Raw genomic sequence first — 13,376 nt, forward strand, 5'->3', positions numbered from 1 at the left:
GTCCACAAGTCGTTGCTATCTAGCGTTAAGACACAGGAGGGGGGTGTTGTGCTGTTTGTATCTGTCTATGGGACGAAGGGAAAACTTTAATGGTGCGTTACCATTTCCCTCGTAAATCTGGGCTCCGAGTCCAGGAACTTCTTTAACCATAATTAAATACAATTTGAATGAAATTTGAACCTACTTTAACATGTGTCAAAATACTGAAAATAACTTTACCATAACTTATCAGTCTAATCATCACTCCCACACCCACCATTTATTCATTAATTTTGCAGAAAGTCATGAAAAACACACTAACTGGCCTTCGGAAGATTGGGTTGGGACCATTGAAGAAAAAAAATATCTGTATAATAACCTATATTATCAAGCAAAGTGTCCTGCACTGTGTCCTGATTGTAATTTGAAAATACAAAGCCCCAATAAAAACTAACTAAAACACTGAAATAAGACTCTATGACACACTTCACCATGAAATATAACATTTTCTCGAAAATACTGCACAATATGTTGGTTAAAATAGTACTTTTAGTTATGTCACCAGGTTTTCCCAACATGTGATGGGTTTAAAAAAAAAACCTCCCCATCTAAAACTTTGGGAAATTACAGAAGTCACGTGATCTGCGAGAAACAGCAGTGTTTGTGTCTCCTGAGGGCCATAAAAAGACCAAAAGTAAATTTTCTTACTCTATTTTCTCTATTTCTGATCATATTGTAAGTATGCACGGTAACTATGACTTAAAATGTCAATTACTTAACTTATTTCTAAGATGTTAGCATGTTTTGTGTTATTTTTTTTATTTTTATTATGTTTTTATTTATTGTATCGTTATTTTATGTTTTTATTACGTTTTTTATTTATTATTATTTTTGTATGTTTTTTAAAAGATATATTTGAGTGTTCTCTGAGTTTTCTCATGCTATTAGTTTTGATCTAATGTAGCTACATACTGTCTGGTAAACGATGAGTGAGTTTGTCATTGTCATGCATGAAGAGTGCTCCATGTGGTCAAATAAAACATTTTAATATCAATTTTTCCGACAACATTTGAAAGCCTCACAGCCCCACCTCCCCCCCGCACTGGAGGTGATTAGGGGACGGCTGGACTTGCCCAGAGACGCCGCTCCAGCCACTCCCTACGCCCGGCGGACCCTGCACTCTCCAGTCCATCTCGGAGCTCCATTCAAAGTGCTGAGAGAGCTGATGAGAGCCGCGTTCAGCCTCATCCAGCACCGCAGAGACGAGCTCAACTCCACGGACAGCGGGTGAAGGGCTTCGGGAGCCGCTCCACACCGGGAGAACCACCTCCGGGATCCTACTTTTGTCCGCAGAGTGGATTTAGGACGAGAGGGAGCAACTTTTCGCAGAGATAAAGAGGCAAGTTTGACATCTTCTCTTCACTTTAACGAGGTGCTGCTAATGCAACATCTGCGAGCCCTTTGTTGTCTTCAGTTTGGGGTCATGTTTGTTGCACTCGCTGCAACTTTTCTCCAAAAGTTAACTTTTTCACAGTCTTCAGACCGTCTGCTTCACAACTCATTCATTCCTCCTCTTCGTGCAGGAGGGGGTTGGGATTTTTTTTTAATCTTTCTTTTTCTTTGTGAACGAATTGTGGGATAAAACTGATAAAAAACGAGTGTTTCCGAGTTTAATTTCGCTGTTTGTGTCAGTCTTTAATCTAAACCGAGGCTTATTTAGCCACGTTAATGAAAAGTGTGGTCGCTAATTGCCTACATCTGCTGGTTTAAGCCCCATCTTTGCAACTGTGTAGAATCACACATCTGAGGACGGCAGCAGATGTGTCAACTGTAAATCCCCATTCAGATTTCAGCCTTTTGAGGGAGCAACAACTGAACAGTGTGAATGTAAAGCTCACTGTGAAATGGGCGTTTTAGGCAGTCATGCAGGGCTAAATGAAAACAGCAAACTCTGCACTTTGGGGTCATTCAAAAGTAAAACACCATCTTATATCATTAAAATTATATCCTTACATTATGTCAGCTATAATCTGTGGATCTATGCTATAGAGAAAAAGATCAATGTCAGCTTTGATAGTGGATAAAACTTGACTGAAGGTGGGTTTACCCTCCAGTACACCCCGGGTTTTAAGAGCTCTTAATGCTGCTGGCTGGAATAAATTACTCCTCAGAACAGAGCTGCATGAATAAAACTATTCACCTCTCAGAGAGAAACATCCTAAAAGTTCCTCCTTGTCAGGAGTTGACCTGCTTTCTCTTCTGTGGGGGATCCCCCTGAGGGATCCTGCCTGAAACTTATACAATCAAACAAGGAGGGGAAAACCTTATGGGAAGAGGAAAAACTATAGGAGATGTAGGGGAAAGCCACAGCACACTCCAGAGTTTAAATGAACAGTTGTTAAACTAAATCATTATAACACTGGAGACATGTTGATGTAAAATCAGTGCCCCGAAACTGTCCTTCATGTTTATTTATAGAACTCTTGTTGATTTTAATTGGGGCTCAACAATAAGGATTGTTCACGTGCTTGGGGCAAGTTAAATGCCACGTAGGGCTAGTAAATTTAGCAACTTTAAAGAGCTGTTACTATGACAATGTATTACTTGTTGAAGTTTTTTTCATGCTAAAATAGCAGATAATGCTGTTGTCAGCCTCTCAAATATGGAGGTTTACTACTTTTATTCATTTATGATCATATCAAACTGAATATCTTTGGTTATAGGCTGACAAAACAAGACATTTTAAGACTTCACCTTGGACTTTGAGAAACTCTGATAGACATTTTTCACCATGTTCTGACATTTTATAAATATTGCAGCCAGAGATCAAACATGGTTAATTAACTTTAGGCTAAATCATTATATCTTTGAAGGAAAGCTGCTGTAAAATCACTATAAAGAAAGCTGCTGAAACTAATTACTGAGAGTAATTTTTCATGCAAAAATGGCAGAAAATGATGTTTTCAGACTACAAAGATTTCCTGCTTTATCAATTTATTATCATATGAAACTGAGTGTCTTTGTTATAGACGACATGTGAAGACACATTGGGCTGTGAGGAACTTAAATGGACGTTTTTCACAATGTTGTGACATTTTATAAACACTGCAACCTGAGATTTGACCCTAACCCTCTCTAATATAAAGAGTTCCTGCTTTTATCCATTTATTATCATATTAAACTTAATATCTTGTGTTATGGACTGACAAAACAAGACTGTTAAAAACCTCAGTGGATAATTGTCACTCTTTTCTGACATTTTATAAACATTGCAGCCCTAGATTAAACTTTACCATTAACTTTAGTCTTTGCTGTTATTTGATAACTGCTAATAAATAATCGTGCGTCAAAATTGATGTTGCAAGTAGATTTCTGACCCACCAGCCCAACTGGGCAAGTAAAAAAAAAAAACATTATTGTTGAACCTTGTGTTTTGCCTCAGCTTTAACTCTTTTGCATGAACCAATTAAGTCCAAACTATGATCATTTACAGTATAGAAACAGTCGTGCTTCTAAAACTTTGTGCCATAATGAAAACATGAATTCAGTGGAAATGTAGTCTTGTTGCCTCTTGATGCCAAATTGTTTCTATGCTTGGCTCTGCTTTCGAATCCTGCACTTTTTCAACTCCTAATTCCATTTGTGAACTTGGAAATCCCGAGAGGATCAGATAAGACCTTTAAAGAAAGAAAGAAAGAAAAAAAAAAGGATTGTGTCTTTCTCTTTGTGGCTTTCCACAGCAATGTCCCGCCTCTGTTGGCCAGAGTCTCAGTTGGGAAACCAGATGGGAACTTTATTACCCGCACTGATCAAACAAACAGTGATGTAAGACGACTGTGAAAGGTAGTGTGTGGTAAGCCGTCAGAGCTGCTGCTAGATAGACTCCTGGAAAAAGTTACAACCGTTTAGCTCAGACTTGGAAGACTTGGAAGTGTGTGGGACTGTTGGACTCTCCAGTAGCTCTCCTCGGTGTGAGCTTGTTGGCTGCCTCGTTTTAAATTGCATCACTGTTTTTTTAATAAGGCTGTTTCACGAACACTGTCGCATGAGATGCTGTAGACTAATGTGGTGTGTGTAGAAGAGCAAAGTCCCCACAGCCAGTGCCATAGTGATGAATGGTGTTTGCACTTGTCTGCCTGTGCAGCTTAGTGTAGTGAGGCGTGCGTCTTGTGTCAGCCCTGCATCGACAGAGATAGACAGGGGCACACATGCGCAGCTCCACTGACTGGACCATGAAAAGCCTTCAGCAAGAGAGAGAAGGTTCTTACAGCCTCTCAGGGGGATTTTACGATGTCAGAAAGCACTGAAAGGCCTCCTGATACCCCTTTTCGACCGAGGCAGTTCCAAGGCTGCGCCTCATTTCAGAATCAGAATTTGCTTCACGTTTCAACAGCCAAAGAACTGGCTCAAACTATTTGCTGGTCAGGAGCCAAGAACTGCTTATGTCAAGGGCTGAGGGCGGGGTTGTCATGACCAACAAGACTGCCTTAAACTCTGGACCGCCAAAACAAAAACGAACACTCAGTGTAGAGTATAGTAGGGTTGCCACAATACCAGATTTCCCATCTACTTCATTTGGTCCAGACTTTGGGATGTTCCAGTTTGATCCAAACTAAAATCCAGGTGTGAAACCTCCCCGGTACCGTGGCCCGAACCAAGCAGCCGAACATTGGTCAGGTTCCTTTTGGTTTGAAATCAACCATGGTTTTGTTTGTTTCTAGAGTGAAAAGAATTAAAGGGGAATAAAAGGATTGGATGGATTCACCTGGACTTTTAGGTGTGAAAGCACCCTTAAATGTTGACTATGGTTGTAAATCACAAGTTTCATCACCATACAATGTTACATGTATTCTTTGGGCAACGATGCGATATTTGCTGATATCACAAAGTCTGCAACAATATGATTTCAATTCAATTAAGGGGCCTTTGATTGATAGCAGACTATATCGTATGTCCATTTAACACATTAACTTACATTTCTATCAACTCAAAAAAAGCAACTAAATTATGGTTCGACAATTTAATTCCACACATGTAACTGTTTTGTTGTGGGAGTATAAAAATAAAGGTGTATCTTAAAGATGACTGTATAGATCGATATTTTGACTTTGCGTATTGTATCATTGAACATTGACTCAATATGAGGATCCAGACTGATGAATTGCTAAACCCATAACATTGATATAATACTGGTTGCAAGAAAAGATACTCAATACCACTTTAAATTTCAGGCAGGAAAATAAAGACTGACCTGAACAGAAGGTGAGGTCTTGAATTTGCACTTAAGTCTTTTCTTGTTATAGTTACTTAGGTACTTTTGCCACTATTGAATGTTTATATTGTATTATTTTAAGCAATGTGGTTTTGATGTATCAATACTTTTGAAAAACTTATCATGTATTCTGTATAATCTAAAGAAGAAAAAGGAAAAAATGGTGATTCAGCACAGATGTGAGACAGTCGTCGTCGTGCTTGAAGATGCCGCTAGCATTGCTGTGAAAATGGAGATGTGACATACTGGTGTTACGCAGTGATGTAATGACATGGCTCTTAGGTTGCTTTCTTGCCCATGGAAAAACCAAGAGGTTCTTGGGAGGTTTGCAAGTTGAACCAACTCTGAACTGAACGAGCACTAGGTTGAAGATGATGGAAAGGAAATAAGATCTGTGCCCTTTTCCACCAAATAAGCTCTGGTTCTTCAGCCAGTTCCGTTCAAGATACTTGGAACCTTGATGCTGTTTAGTGAACCAACATACATTTCCATCAGTTTTGAGCAGAACCACTGTGATCAAGGATGTCATCAACAGTTGCACAATGCACAACAAACCTGTAGAATATGGCACATTGGTTCCCATGGAAAAGCAGCTTTTTTTTTGGATCCAGCAGGGACCCAACTTTTCAGGTTCTAAACAGGTTCATGGTTTGGTTCCGTGTTGGTGGAAAAGGCCTGTGAATGATGCGTCCTTGCATTTCCAATTTAGCGCCTCATTAACTTTGCGGTGGACCAGATCTCATTTGTAATTCTTTATCATTCTGTTGCTTTATGTTGTTTTGGGGTTTAGAGAGGAAAGGGTAAAACTCACACATTGTCTTCAAGTTCACCGTCCCAACAAAGAACTTTCCCCTCTGCTGTTTGACTCAGAACATTTTCCACCCATTGAACTTAACTGCTTAAACTCCACGCCCTCTGTCTCCCTATGGAGCGAGGGTAATAATGCTGTACATTTTCATTCAGCTCACTGTTGATTTGTTAAGTGCAGTACAGCTGCGTTCTCCATTCACTTAAGGGAAACCGAGCCAGACCAAGTGTTTGACTGCCTGTTGTGGAGACGACGCTGAAGCTGCTAATGTGGAGGAGTCTGGGGAACATTTTATACCGGAGTGTTTTCATGTACTGTAATACAGTGAAAAATTAGCCACATTTCCACCCAAAGTATGCAAAGGAACCACTTTTCAAAGAACTAACAGCTTCCTTTAGGCTGTTGTCTGTGGTTCCTCTACAGTCCAAAGACCTGTGAAGATTAGGCAAATAAGGCCACTGATTTTTACTCATGACTGTAGAACAACAGAAGTTCAGTCCATCTGTTTGCTTTTTTCCCCTCTAACTCCATGCTGATGTTTTAAAGCACAATGAACAAAAAACAAACTGGTTTGTGGCTGCAGATGTTTGAAATTGAACGCTGTGAGTCCTTGACCAATCAGGAAGTGTCAGCACTGCAAATCACGCCCTAAAGGTTCCTGTACTTTTAGGAAGTACTACTCCGTGAACAGGGACTTTTTTTTTGGAGGGTGCGTTAAATAATATCCCCAGAACTTAATTTCCCCAGAACTTTGGGGAACTTGCACCATTGATGAATAGCAGGCTGTCTTGACATGATCGTCCTTTGAAAGAACGGGGAGCCAGAGAGTCCAAAAAGGAGGAAACTATTATAGCTCAGTAGCTGTGTTGTTTGACCTCCTCTGTTTGAGTATAAGGTATTCCACAAAAGGAGGATTGAGTCCTAAAGCCTGGAAATTACTTTTAGCAGTTTTTAGAATTAGCACTTCTGGTTACTTTGTCTACAAGTCAGTGGGTTTTCATTATTTGTCTGAAATGGGGTCTGTGGTTAACACGAGCTTAAGAGATGCTAAACCCTGATCAGTCTGCCACCATTTTCCAAAGAAATCCCACCCATGTAAAATCGGTAACAAACAGAGAAAAAAAACCCAAAACAAACCCAGAAAAGTCTCATGTGACCTCACCAGAACTGTTCAAACTTTGTCAGATTATTTAGTGATCACATCGGAAACCGATGCTCATAGATTTAAAGTCTACAGCACTTTTTCTTCTAACACGTCATCTCGTCTCTTCAAAGTTCAGTCGAGGTTCTGTATGCTTAGCGGATTAATTACGGTTGTTGGATCCTTTGTCATTTTGATTGCCAGCTGTAGGCTCATGTTTTGTAAATGTACCAGTCTCCATGTCTCCCTGCTGTTTGAGCTGTATTGTAAATAAAGCCCAGTGTTTGTTTGGGTTGCAGGTTTATGTTTAACCAGGCCGGCTGGTTTGTGTGTCATGAAAACTCACATTTGACTCGCAAATGCGCTCGCTATTGACAGAAGACAGAAATCATTCAAAAGTTGTCCTTTAGAGCAAATTGTTGGGAAAACGTTGGTTCTGTGCCCAACTTCTCTGCACCTGGGGCGACATTGAGGACTCTGGACCTCCGGGTCACTTTCTCAGGCAGCAGCTTTGCTCTCTGTCCTCTCTGTCCTGGCCTGCTCTTTGGCACAGCCCCCCCCCAACACACACACACACACACACACACACACAAACACACACACACATACACACACACACACACACACACACACACACGCTGCTGCTCTGTTAGGGAGGGCTTTAATCGCCATCAGTGCCAGCAGTCTGATGTTGTGACTCCCTGCCCCCCCCCCACCCCCCACCAGCTCGATCTGTGGGGAATTTACTGACTATTATGCCACATAATAGATTTTTATTATCATTTGTTTGCACATAGCCACGCCGCTGTGTTCTCAAACAACCGCTCCCAAGGTAGAATGACGGCAATCATCTCTTAGTGCGTCTCACACAATGCTCATTTGCTTTCTCACAGACTGCATGTCATCCTAGACCACAAGCTCGCTTTGTTGATCGTGATGAAAATATTTGGCTTTTCAAAACTACTCTGAACTGCTTTATTTTTAATCACGGTCACACATCCCAACAAGTAACAGCTGGTTTATTGACTCCACTTTTTTGTATTTTCACTACAACTACTGCTGCTGCTGCTGCTGTCGTCCACACGGCTGTTGACTTTTGGTTGGGTGACTTTTCTCCTCGCTGAAGAACAGAAGACAACACGTGGTCTCAGCCCAGGGCCTGTAAATAATACATGTACATTTAATGGTGTTTTTCATGTTTTCCTCATAGCCCGATCTTGCAGGGAAATCTAGGTCAGCGTCAGTGGCAGGGGGTGAAGCATGTCTCATAATATTGTTGGCTACAGGCATCGAAATCCCAGCGCCAGGCCGCCCATCGCCATGATGATAAAATCTCTCAACTCGTGTTTTTATTTTTCTGTCAAGCAACTTCTAAATGCAGAGCTTTAATAATCTGTGGGAATTAGAGATCAGATTCCAATTTAAAATTCAGTTCTGTGGCTTGTAACGTAGGTTGTATGTAGGATGAAAACAGTGACTCAGTGGTGTCCTTCTCCTGACATTCAAGGTGTGCTTTTTAAATGTGCCAGCAGGTATTGTGTTGAATTTATATTGCAGATAGCAGATGATGAGTAACAGAAGATATTTAAAATAGGGCTGCAACTAATGGTTATTTTCATTGTTGATGTATCTGTTGATTAATTTAGAGTAATATGTAGCAATTGCACTTGCAAAAATGAGTACATCCAGTGAGTTGGAGCCATAGATTGTGCATTAAAGGGGTTGAAATCCTACTGAATATACAATCTATGGTTGAAGCGACTTGTTTCCCCTCGTCCCTCCTCCCCAGACTCAGGGAAAGCTCAGTGAGGCTGCAGGAGCTCTGCAGGAATGCAGGACGCATGCAACGTTGTAAACTGATAGTACAGCATCAGTTAATCAGATGTTTATAACTGTCACTTTTCTGTCAGTGTAACATCGGGTTTGTTATCCTGAAAATATACAGTCTTAACTGTAATTAACATTAAATTTCAAAGGATGACACTGTGGCTGCAGCATTGATGTTGGTTTCCTTGATCTTGAACCAGTCATTTTATGATTTACCACAGTAAATATATTACACATTTCTCCTGAAATCGATTAGTTCTTTGGACAATAAAATGTCAGAAAATGGTGACAAAGTCTAAGATGATGTCCTCAAATGTCTTGTTTTGTCTACAACCCAAATATATTCAGTTTACTGTCATAACAAAGTAAAGAAACCAGAAAATATTCACATATAATCTTTGAAATCAGAAAATTTACTTTTTTTTCTCAAAAATTACCCAAAAGTTAATGTTTTTTTCCACTTGCTCAAGTGTGTTTTTCTTATTATTAGCAGTTCTAACAACAAAGATTAAACTTAATCCAATCAATATTGGTCATTGCCTCTTATTTTCCAGATCATTTGGTCTACAAAATGTGAGAAAAATGTCCATCCCAGTTTTTAAAATTCTGAGGTCTCCAAGTGTCTTTTGTCAGCCCCCAAACCAAAAATATTCAGTTTAATATGATAATAAGCAGAGGAAAGCAGGAAATTCCTAAATTTGCTTTAATTATTATTAGATAATCAAAAAAGTTGGATTGTTAAATTTTGTTACTACTTGCCCGGTACTTGGGAAGTGAGTTGCTAGATTTACTAGCCTGACAGGGCATTTTACTTGCCCCTTACAAACAGGCAGTTCTTATTATTTAGCTCTGAGTGGACCCAAAACATGCACAACTCATTCATGCAAGTGTTGCACAGACATCTCAGTAACGTCTTCATTCCTCTCCAGCCATTTGAAATCAGTTTTTTTTAAACAGGTTCTAATGTTTTTGATGCTTCTCTGCATAAGGTCAGCATTTTATGTGCCAAACTTAATGATGTGTAAACCACTCCCATCTGCCACTCACAGGCACCACGCCAGTCAGCTTTTGGAGAGCCCACTCTGTTAAGGTGACATGGATCCAGACGAGGGTATTTGACCATAAGTTTCGCTGCATCGCTGATTCATGAGATTTAAACTTGAGGTTAATAACAGCTAAACCATGCGGGCACATCTGATGCCTACCTACTAAACATGCAAGAGATTTAATCAATCTCTCTGATGCAAAATGCATCAGGGAGATTGATAAAGCGGGACACTTCTAATCCAGTTTCTGAGTGTAATTCGCCAAAGGTTCACACTGGGGTTGTTTTAATTTAGACTGATAAAATGAGAGTATTTTAAAAATAACTAAAACCCTAACAGTGTGAGTTTTTTGTCCTACATGTGTACGAAGCAAACTGCAAAAAAATCAGTGTTTTTAGCAACATAGACTGGTTGTATTCCTCATCTCCGCACCACTCAGCAGTGAAGATAATCCTCTGGGTATTAATCAAGGCTGTCAGGTTTTCTCTCATTCTCCCTCTCTGGATCCAGTACAACAGTTAGCAGCAGGAAGCAACTCTTATTAATGGGATTGTGTCAGTGGCTGCCTGGAAGCCAGCTCCAAATCTGGGGTAGTGGGTTATCAGCAAAGGAGCTGAGGGCATCCGGGATCCAGGCTGCAGACAGATGCAATATGTTGTTGGTCAGGATGGCACAGGCGCTCCGGCGACATGGACACGTTCTGTAGTGTTCTCCCCCAGGTCACCGTCAGGCTTCAGCATCTGTTTTCACTGAGGAGGAGGAGGAGGCTGAAATTCAGTGTAGCATGTCTGTACACTTACTGTTTGGCAGCATGTTTGTAATAGCAGTGTAGTCAACTACTTTTGTAATTGTGTGGACAATATTGATCGTGCCAGGATAGTGCATGTATTATCTGATGCTCTGGAGGGTCAATATCCAGAGACGGTCATTAATTGTTTTGGGTTTGACTTTACAGCATATAAATGTAATAATATAAAAGAATGAGATTTTTCATCTATTTAAAGGAGAAATATGTAGAAATTGCTAAAAGACTGTATATTAAATAGGTCATAATCCTGTTTAATTAATTTATTTTTTATTTATTGTTGAGTTGAGTTTTTCACCAACCCTCCATTACAGGACGAGTCTGCAACTATAAGTTGATTCACTGTTTCTAACTGTTAATTGTCTGTTGTTATCCTGAACATTGCTATTTCATTTTATTTGACACATCATCATCATTTCAAAGTAATTTAATACTTGCCTCAGTTGAGCATAACAAACTCGGATCGTTGTTGCAAAGCTGCAGCGTTTTGAAGCCCTCAGAAAGGAAACGTATGGCGTGAGATCACATAGCAGGTGACTGCTGTTTCATCCCTCCAGAGAATCAGCGACTTTGTTGAAAGGAAAATAACTTGATTTAAAAACTCTGTTACAGACGAGCAGAGCAGCTGGTAGACATGAGTCGTCACTGGGAACATGTTGGCACCGCACCGTCAGATCAGCACAATGCACTAGTCGGCCGGCACAAAGTAACAGACCTCGTTGGACGGTGGGTAGACAAGCGAGCAAATACTTCTCCCCCCGTCTTGTGCGTCTCTGAGTCAAGATTTGCACTTCCACCCTTTCAAATGTTTTAATTAGAAAAGAACATCAGTCATTTTTCAGCATTCACCTTTTTTAAAGATTTGTTTTCACACTGAGTGTGGGAGTGAGAGGTTTTGGAACTTGAGGTTCGCCTCCTGCCAAGAGCGGGGCAACTTCTTTATGGGCCAATAACACTGTGCCCTGCAGGGGGAACAGAAGCCGGAGAAAAAGTAAAGTGAAAGGCCACGCAGGAGATCCATTTTTTTCAGGAATGTCACGCTGCTCAAAAGTCGCTGCTGAAAGTAGATTTGACAGGCCGACGGGGGAGTTTGGGCTGAAATATTGGACCTTCAAGTCATCCTGTTCTGGCCGTCCACCAGTTGTTTCAGATCACATACTGTATTACCCTCTGACACGAACTTGCCACAGAATTCTCTGTGTTTCTGCATCGGATATTAATCTATGCAGAGAATGTTATTTTCCCCCAGGCAGGGTTTTTCAGAGTGTCAGATGTTAGCTAATTTCAGGGCTTCTTCAAATTTCCGCTCACATCTCTGCTTTTTTTTTATTTATTGAAAAGCATATATCAGGGACATTTTTAAAGGGACAGTTCACCCCAAAATCAAAAATAGTGTTTTCCTTTCCTACAGAACAAGTATTTTTTTTGACGCTTTGAGCTTCACAAGCTGAATGTCATTTAGTTCCATTATAGTGGAGAGAATGCAGACATCTTTAGTGCCAATCTCTCCTTGGAAAACCCGGACTTCAGTGGACCTGACATATCGGCAGCCAGCCATGACAAGTAATCACTGTTTTCATAGAATGTTGAACTAGCCTTTCCTCTAACAAATGTTGATCATTTTGTGGATTGAATGATTGTTTGTTTGGCCAATAAAATGTCTAAATAATAATAAAATAAATAAATAATAAAATAAAATCTTGATCAGTGCTTCCAAAAGCCCAAGGTGACGTCCTCAAATGTCTGGTTTTGTCCACAACCCAAAGATCTTCAGTTTACTGTCACAGAGGAGTAGAGAAACCAGAAAAGATTCACATTTATGGAGCTCAAACCGATTACTAGATTATGAAAACAGTTGGCGATTAATTTAATAATTGATTCATGTTTGACTGATCGATTAATCGTTGCAGCTCTAGTTGGCAAAGGCTCACGGTATGAGGCTAAAACTTGGTGGCCTAACTTTTTGTAACCATGGACCATCAGGCCATGGCTAATGTCACACCCTGCATATGAATTATACATTTGCAGCTTTGTCATATTTTCATTCTGTACCGGCGAGTGTCTGTTTCTGGTTCTGCAAAAAAAAGACGTCCGTACTAAGAAGCAGCGAACAATAGATGACTGCATGGCCTCGTGTCTGTCACAACAGCAGACACTGGGGTTTTCAGTGCAGCAAAGCCCTGTATCAAGGCCCTGAATGTATTCTAGGCCCCTCTTTTATCTCCAGCCCTATAGCATTGGGATTACTGTCCCAAAGGAGATGGGAGGCAACACTGGACTGAAAACTGCCACCCCCAGCAGTGTCTTTGTCATGGTGACCTCCAGCCCAGATCCTTTACTGGCCACAAATATTATATTGCTGCAACAAGCAAGCAGGGCAGAGGGGGAGGAAAAAAAACCCAAAAAACTATGAAGCAGTTGACTGTTTTGGCGGCGAACTCTTTGATTTATAAGAAGCTCTGAAACGGGAGCGGATTCCAGCTGTGCAGACCTCCAGA

General features: G+C 40.5%; 1 protein-coding gene across 1 annotated transcript in view; it reads left to right on the top strand.

Moving 5' to 3' along the window:
- Positions 1-1,120: 1,120 nt before the first annotated feature.
- myo1b (myosin IB) overlaps positions 1,121-13,376 on the top strand; it is a 95,859-nt gene continuing 83,603 nt past the window's right edge. The window contains exon 1 of the mRNA XM_084725522.1: positions 1,121-1,378. The gene's annotated coding sequence lies outside the window, so the exon portion shown is untranslated. The remainder of the gene's footprint in view (positions 1,379-13,376) is intronic.

This window comes from Lutjanus erythropterus, chromosome 8 (assembly GCF_056507025.1).
Source record: "Lutjanus erythropterus isolate fLutEry1 chromosome 8, fLutEry1.hap2, whole genome shotgun sequence".
Classification (NCBI taxonomy): Eukaryota; Metazoa; Chordata; class Actinopteri; order Lutjaniformes; family Lutjanidae; genus Lutjanus; species Lutjanus erythropterus.